Source organism: Mya arenaria, chromosome 9 (assembly GCF_026914265.1).
Source record: "Mya arenaria isolate MELC-2E11 chromosome 9, ASM2691426v1".
In the NCBI taxonomy this organism is placed as follows: domain Eukaryota; kingdom Metazoa; phylum Mollusca; class Bivalvia; order Myida; family Myidae; genus Mya; species Mya arenaria.
In genome coordinates, this window is record NC_069130.1 from 2,714,839 (window position 1) to 2,723,898 (window position 9,060).

At 35.4% G+C, this 9,060-nt stretch overlaps 1 long non-coding RNA gene across 2 annotated transcripts; it reads left to right on the forward strand.

Annotated features, from left to right (window-relative positions):
• The first annotated feature begins 445 nt into the window (after positions 1–445).
• On the forward strand, positions 446–8,838 carry LOC128246500 (uncharacterized). 2 transcript variants are annotated; one of them, XR_008263263.1, is made up of 7 exons: positions 446–610; positions 1,745–1,831; positions 2,584–2,727; positions 4,906–5,016; positions 6,040–6,117; positions 7,118–7,220; positions 8,120–8,838. It is a non-coding gene; the product is annotated as an uncharacterized LOC128246500 (long non-coding RNA). The 2 variants fall into 2 exon arrangements; XR_008263264.1 differs by lacking the exon at positions 446–610 and having other exon boundaries at positions 1,639–1,831.
• The last annotated feature ends 222 nt before the right edge of the window (positions 8,839–9,060 follow it).

Below are 9,060 nucleotides of genomic sequence, written 5' to 3' on the forward strand. Positions count from 1 at the left end.
AAATCTTATTATCTTTTAATATTAAAAAAAATATTCTTAAACTTTTGTGTGTGTATATTTGTGTATCCATAAAAATAGCTATTAAGGCGACCAGGGAAAAAATCATAATTTTGGTCAAAAATAGCTATATACTAAGCATTTTTTATTTGTCTTACTTTATTTAAAGCCTATTGTATATTATCCCGAAGTTTCATTCCATAAAAAAAACAGAAATAAGGAAATTCGATATTTCGTGTACCATCAGCATCCAAATTTTCAAGTATACAGAAATTTAACTTTCCGGAATATAACGGAAATGTTCGGGTATCTCCGTGGTACCATCTCCGTGCAATTATGCAGTATGGCGTTCATCTCTTACGGAAAGAGAATGGTAACTTGGTAAGTGTTTAAAATACATATTCAACGTTTTTTTCGTTTATTTTTATGACTTTTGTACAGTAGTATAAATCGTCCACCCTTTGGATGAAAAGCAAATGATTTATCCGGATTTTGTTCATCCGAAACTAAATCACTAGTATCAACATCCGGTGTAAGTTTTGCTTGTATTTTGGAGAAACTCGATTGATTAACAAACTTGGTTTACCACTACATCGTCGCTTATTATTATTTGGTATGTTCCAATCTAAAAAGGGATTTGCTCCTTTAACATCTCAGATTTTAATAAATAAAAGACGAAATGATACATTCAAATGCCTTACATTTTGTTTGTCAATGTCATGTCATTAGTCATTCTCACCAGCTTTAAATAGCAGAACAGAACGAACACTATCACCAATTCGTATTGTGGCTCTTTGCATGTGTCTTTAATTCTCATATTTGATAATAAATGCAACAATAAAATATTTCCCTTATTCTGCCACAGTTATGCACCAGTCAATTGCCCCCAGGCAGGTCTTGTTTATACCAGGGATAGCAGGGGAAATGGGCCATGTTTTTACGTTCCAGGTGGACCGGCAGTGCTGAATGAATGCAGTGTTATTGTTTTTGCGCTGAAAACAGGGAATGGGCCTAACCTAGGATGTCCCCAGGGGCATTTGACAGGGATCTGGTCATTTTGTAACCTTACCATTTCGTAACTGCTGAATCTTGGTTATTTCGTAACCATTTTGTCAGTCAATTCGTAACCGTCAAGAAATCAATTGCTCATATGGTAACCACCATTTAACAAGGTGATAAATAGTACACTTAGCACCTCGTTAAGTGTATTGTTTGAACCTGGATGTATATGGCACAGCAACCAAGACACCAATTGGAAGACATTACTCAAATTCTCACTAGTAACAAGCCAATAATTTATGTTACTCAATAGTTATTAGATATATATATATATATATCATGCTAAATTAGAAATGATTTGTTATACTACCAAAATATGTTAATTATTTTCTTACATTTTGCTTACTTATAAACAATAATTTAAGACTGATCGCGATGTATTTTTGAGTAAAATTACGTGTCAAAATAATTCTGTGTATTAGGAATTCGCGAATCACGTGTCACTTTGTTTTTACAGCCGGTACGTCATTAAATATTACACCTGTGATGTTATGTTAACACGATAACCCCCCCCCCCCCCCCCCCTGGACACGCAATACAATTCGTGTTTTGCTGATCTGTTGGCTGGGATCAGATCATCCATTTGGGGATTTAGATATGTTACCCCAGCCAACAGGCTGCATGTTTAATTTTACTCAATACTAAGCTTTGTTTTAGTGCGAACATCAACATGTTTATCTAATTGCAGTTGCTGCTTGGGACAATAAAGTTAAGTCAGCAATCGTCTACCAGACTGCAAGATTCATCTCTTCCAAAGGATGTCGTACCTTTCCAGGTGGGTGTGCATTGATTGATTGATTGATTGATTGATTGATTGATTGATTGTGAGTTTGTGTTAATGAATAACTGTGAAACCATAACCAAATGTTGGGCTGTAAAGGTGTGTATGTGCATGTTTCACATATTCTCCGTCCTGGTTGGCATACTGGACCGTCATCAGACACTCTGCCATGAATGTTAGAGAGTTTAAAGCTATTTCTTATTTTCCTGTGTAACTATATTGATGTTAGATTAAATTTACGCCGCCGTGTTACTGAGTAACAATTTGAAATTGGGCCAAAATCATCAAGCTAGAGCTTTGCATAATCTTTTTCAAACTTCTGCGAGATTTCTGCCCTTGACAATATTTGCTCGCAGCCCCCCTCAAAGTTGCACTTCGTTCAGTATTTGAAAGCTTACGGATACACTTTTTTGTTAATTTGAGATCTTAATGTGGCTACTTCTAAGTAAATAGATGCTCAAAGTAACTAGATGCTCTGGGTGTTCACTGGGTGACAAAGGCTACCCAGTATTGGTTGTTTCTTTTTTCTGAAAAGATGTTTCTAGTGAATTGCCCAGTTGCAGTGGTTTTGACGCCACAGAACCAGCATAGCTCCATGACAGATATATATGTTTTCGTCAATGATGTCAGTACTGCTTTATTGGAGGCCTCACAATTTCAGTGTGGAAATGTCATCTGATACACTCATAACGGCGTATTTCTAGCATAGCTTTCATAAGTGCATGGCCATTCTCTGTCATTTTCAGATACACTGTGTTTTGTGTGGATAAGAAATGCAGAGTGGTACCACCAATCACCTAAGCCACCATTCCCCTAACAGACAATAGGCTCATGGGGACAGTTCCTGCAATTTACAGAAAAGCTCTCAATTGTAGCCCTACGAACATCAGGTAAGCGATAAATCTGGACTTCAAGATATCTCTGTACTCACTGTAAGTTTATACTTCATTTGAACAAAACATAGGGCCGAATTCAGAACAATCACTCTCACTCACACTCAATGAGTTAATCCTCTGTAATCACATAACGGTCGAGATATTTTCGAGTGAAAGGTATATCTGTATTCACAGGTGTGAGTGAGACTCAAGTGTTTTGCGTGAGTGGGACATTTGTGAGTGCTCGGCTAGGCCACTTGAACCGCCCTCGAGGATTGGTTGTGAATAGGAATTGAATGTGTGTATGTGAAAAAAGTACATGGCAAGTAGAAAAGATGAAATATATCAAATATTTGGAACAAATAAGGGACATGCTCGTTCCCAGACAATATTTAAGAGACCGGGATAATCCATTGAAGTACATGTTCATTCAATAACGTGGCCATCTATAAACAAAACAAATTCAAAAGGATGCGCCTATCATATATTTGTTTTGTTTCGCAATGATCTTGAACCCCCAGCAATGTTGATGTTTGCAATTCATCAATGGCTGCAAAGACAGGCAGCTAAAGGTACGTGAAGTTAGCATCCTAGCGGCATGAAGTTAGCGGTCTAGCGGCGTGAAGTTAGCAGCCTAGTGGCATGAAGTTAGCGGCCTAGTGGCGTGAGATTGGCGGACTAGCGGCCTAAATTTGTTATCTATTTCAAGGTTCAATGGTTTAAATGGGAAATATGATAAATCAATGTTTTTAGTCGTACATTAGCGGCCTTAAATTGTTTTCTACTTAAGAGCATTTTTATATGAGTTTTCTTCTAAATCAATGCTAAAATAATTGTTTTCCTATGCAAAATACATCACGCTTGAGCGGTCTTGCGGCGTGAACTTGGCGGCCTGGTGGCCTGGCGGCCTAAAAATCCCCAAAACTCAATCCAGAAGCCCAGGAAAAGGGGGAAATGCTGATATTCGCTAAAGGATGTTGATTTATGAAAAGGACATTTAATTTATAATTGTTTTAGAAAAGAACGCATATAAAATGCTTTGGAATAGGAAACAATTTTAGGCCGCTAGTCACATGAGGCGGCTAGGCCGCCAGGCTGCTAACTTGCCGCCGCTAGGCCATTTCATAGCGTGGTAAGGGAATTGATATGTATTTTTCAGCCTACATTCAGCTGGATTATTATTACTATTATTATTATTATTATTATTATTATTATTATTATCATTTTCATCATCATCATCAGCAGCACCACCACCAGCAGCAGCACCACCAACACCAACACCACCATATCATCATCAACATCATCATTATTATTATTATTATTATTATTATTATTATCGTCATTTTCATCCATTTTCCCCTACATTTCTTGAGTTGTTTTTCACTCCGAGGTGTTATTTCCCCATAAGAAGTAGATTCATTCGCTAATTCTATCCATCTGCTATTTTTTCAACTTCCATTTTTTCAACTTCCATATATTATTTTCAAACGCCCAAGACCGCTTTATGTAGAATACAAAAGCAAGATTATATATGAATACATATTTAAATTACGTGATACAATGGAAAACGGCTACATATTTAAAACAGCAACAACAATGACAACAAAAAACATGCATTTAAACGTATTTTGCAACAGTTATTTACAAACCAAAACGTTTATTTTTATTAACCAATTGTTTTAAAATGTAAATTTCAGTTTCAGAATAACACTTATTATCATTTGTTTGTTGCCATAACTAACAATAAGGTACTCAAATCTCAAATAAACATATGTTTACAATGTTTAATGTAAACATCACCATAGTCAAACAGATAATCCGATATGATCATGTAAACATACGTGTATAATTATATACTGTATTGCTCACTTGATGAAGTGGAGTGTTAGCGAGGCGTGTGAATACGAACAGATCACTTGAGTGTCACTCCCCATATTCCACTCAAGTGATCATTTGAGTGTCCCTTACGGGAATGTGGTTGGAGTGGGAGTGGGAGTGGATGTTCTGATTTCGGCCCTTACAATTTCAGCATCAAAATCCAGGTTAAGATCCCAGACCGAACTTTGTCTCCTTAATTAAACTTAATTTCAGATGTTCTATAAGCCACATACATGTTCACTACTTATGACGGATAAGAACTTTCACAAATTGATTATAAATGCGTTTTCCCAGATTAACACCCTCCTCTTGCAGATACTGCCGATGGTGAAGCTTGGGTGCACCGGGCCGGTTTTCCAGCCGTGTGGAATCAACATCTCCAGCTGAACTGGGGCCGGAAATTATATAAGACTCCTTAGCAGCATGGTGAGCTTTTGCGTATTTATTTCCAGGCTCATATACCCGGCCAGACTTCTGCGTTTAAGCTTTCCTTTCGTCATTTTTTTAAATAACGTATCTCAAGTCTTTCAATGAAATCACAACTGTGACACCTTTGGAGACTAGATTTAAATTAAGGAACCATTATGTGTAGAAAGCCTTTTGGGTGATTTAAAATCAAATTAGTAAACAGGATTCTCACGGTTCATGGTTTATAATTGGCCTTGTGGACCTTTCATTCTTTACTTTGGTAACAGCCGCCTAAGTATGTAAGAAGGGGGGGGGGGGGGGTACAGATGTGATAGTAAACAGTGTTTAATATGGTATATTTGTTTTTATTTTATCACCATTTTGAATGTAATGATTGTGTTAAATCAGGGATAAGTAACAAGTTTACCACAAACACTGTAACATGTTTTTTATTTCAAATAAATCTATAAATTATCTCTGGAGAATTTAGTCTGATCTCCATTTCTCAGAAAATGTAGCTGTCTAAGTGCCTATTCCATCAATGAGTATCACTGTCTTTAAATTGCTGTTGCGGTACAGTTTTAAATAGCAAAAGTTTTATGGCCCTGCTTGTTTGCAACTCCTCATTCATTTTTGTACAGCGAGAAAAGTAAGGGAATTCTAGAGATTTACTAGAATTATGGATTGTTTTTCTTGAGTTACACAGTACATAAGGAGGAATAAGTGTGTACACAACTCCTCATTTTATTCCTGTTTATTATTTATATATGTAACATAGATGTGTACAAGACTTAGAAACATGACATAAAAGAGCTCACTTTGATAAATTTTCTCAGAAAAAGATATCTTTACTGTTAAAGTAAGAACTTTTACTGCATAGTAAGTAATGTCTTCTGCTCATCTTTATGACATCATTACATGGAATGGAAACTTCCCAAGATACATTTCCACATGGCGCAGCTCATTTATATATATTGCTGATGGATTGTTTAGAAAGGGACAGTTTTAATTGGACAAAATGTTTTAATCGCCATTTTACAGAGTGCCAGCCAGTCATTGCTTTTCTTTGCATTGCTGAGGAGGACAGTCCTGCCAACATAACAGTTTGTTCAATAACAGGTAAAAAACTGGTCTCACTTTACATTTTCAACCACTGCCAGATAATATAATCTTATATAATGATAACTCCTTCTTCACAACTGGTGTTAAATATATAATGATTAAACTAACAATAAAATGGAAATTATGCTCTTTAAACTCAGAACCATTATTGACTGTCTGATGCTACTGGTAAATGAACTGGTCTTGATGTCCTTTTCTTGAGATAATAACTATTTGCATATTACCCCGGTACTACTATTGTACATTCAATAGAAAATCGTCTTGTTTGTATCGTTAAATGGCTTTATAATGTTCCCCACTTCCTGATTCTTGAAAATTACGTGAACAAATGACAATCCTACTACCATTTAAAGTTTGATTAAATTTCGGACAAATGTGTTTGTTTTAATTTGCCTTCTGCTTAAAGTAAGGGTATATATACTGGGCAAGAAGTGCTGAATTTCATCGTGAATGACAGTGATTATCCATAGTTTGAATTTGGTTCGGACATGTTTGACGGGAATTTAAAGACATTTTTTTGTCATCATTTTCGCATACATTGGTTCATTCCAAGATAAAAATTATAACCTTTTTCAAAATGTTCAATCTGTGAGAGTGCAGCTTTAATAGACCTGTAAAGACTTGTCGATGTGAAACTAAACTCTCAATCAAACTTTGGTAAAAGATCAAATGCGGGGGTCCGTGTGCGGCATAGACTGTGTTAATATTTATTTAATATGATGAAGAGCTAGTTAAGTTATTTTTGTTAAAAGTCTTCATTTGAAGCAAAATACGTTGCAATACCCTGTATGAATTTTCTTCACTGGATATTGATTCATAAAAAACATTGCTCCAGGGTGGGGAGCTATTTTTTGCTATATGTCTATATGGAAAAATCTTCTCCTCAGAAGTCAACTTTGTTCCCAAATGTGCAAGGCACAATCGGTGAAAATAATTTCAATAAAAGTCACTGATTATTATTATTGTTATTATTATTAATAAACTTTTACTATTTCAGGAGACAAACAGAAACACAGAGGTGCTATACATTCTGATGGAAAAACAAAAGCATCTCCCATCATTTTGGTGTGGCTCAGATCAAGAGGAGAATTTTAAGAAAGGTAATAACTGAGCAACTAAGAACATGCAAGTTGCACTGGTAAGAGTGTAAGACCCATCTCCCTTCATAAGAATTGATAATCATCACTGTATTAAATCAAGAAATTGAAACGTAAGTGTCTTGTCTTTTGCAGTGTTTTTGAAATATAATATAATTTAAAAAAAACTAAATTATTTAATATGATTGTGAATGTGTGATGTTTTCTTCTGATCATTCACTCTCAAAAACCAGATACTAAAAACATATTTGTAGATTTTTTTGTTTTACTTGTAAATATAGTTTTAAGGTTGTATTTTAGGCAAAGCCTTTTATTCTGCTCAATACAAACTTAAATATTGTAAGAGTTATGGCCCTTTGTAATTTTTAAACAAATACATTACAAATACATTTTTTTCATGTTTTTGTAAGCCCATTATTAAGGGACTTTTAATATTTTCACCAGCTGCATTATAAAGTCAGACCAAAAGTGTTCAGTAAGTGTCCAAACAATAACTAAGTTAGAATCCTTTCTCAAATCAAGTGAGCGATATAGGGCCATCTCTGTGTTTGTCTGACTAAAAAACAATAATCAATCTTTGAGTTAAATTGACAAATATTGTTGTAGAATGTTTTGTGAAGACATACAATTGGATTACTTTTGTGTCAATAGGATTAAGGTTTCTGCACATAAAAATTATTTAGATTTGCATTTGGGTCAGTCGGTTCACGTTCAATATTACTTGCAGTATAAGTGGAAGCAGTGACTTAAAATGAATTACCAAACAGTTTCTGCTCAATTGCTTTGAGTTAACATACGAGTTATGAAACTTGGAATACTAGTTCTTGGTGGCATAAATGAAAGACCTTGTTTTGTCACATTGACTTGTTAGCAAGCACTAACTTCCTCTAAATTCTCTTCAGGTGATGGTTGGGCACACACAAGAAGACATAGATCACAGTTGTCTAGCCATATGAGTAGATAGGAGTGTCACACTCTGCCAAACTTACTTCATCAGACGAGCAGAAAGCTTCTCAAGATCCCGCACTGCACACTAAGACATAGTCTTTGACTACAACAAGGTGATGAAAGTACAGAGAGGTCCAATTGAAATCAATTCTGTGCTGCGTCATTTCTTCATTCTGGAAGTCGATGGACGTGATTTATCATGGCATAAAGTGTGCAGTTTGCCGACTATCAGCAGTCTTGTTCACCAGCTGTGCAACTTGAGCTGGTAGCTTTATTGCTTGAAGCCACTGCATAAGAGGGGGAAGGTGCAGGCTCATCAAAAAGTCTCAAAAGTCGAAACTAGGAAAAGAAGTTTATCAAGAGTGTGAATCTATTTTGAAAACAATCGTTACAATGATTTGGTTTCCTTTGAAACTTGATACATACTATGAATTGAGATGCTTAAATAAAAAACCGCTATTCAAATATCAGGAAACTGCCTTTTTCATACTAAAGGGTAAATGATGTCGCCATTTCCTGTATGTATTTAAATAAGATATGTCTCCACAATTAATATTTTTAGGGAATTTTTCTCAACCTAATGACTGAGATTAAATTGTACAGCGTTATATGAGCTTAATATGTGTTTTCTCATTCTTTAAAATTGGTGAAAAATTGTCAGAAGATAATTAGACCAGTATCCATTACTGCAATTATACAATTAAATATACAGGGACAAGCCCACTGGGCATATAATATAATTAAACCCTGTTTAGGGGCACGAGGCAAACAGAGTTACTTTCAAACGTTAAAGCTGCACTCTCACACTTTAGATGTTTTGACAACCTTTTTCATTTTATGTCTTGGATTGGAACCATCCAATTTTTGCGAAAAATTAAATCCCAGATTTTTCTAT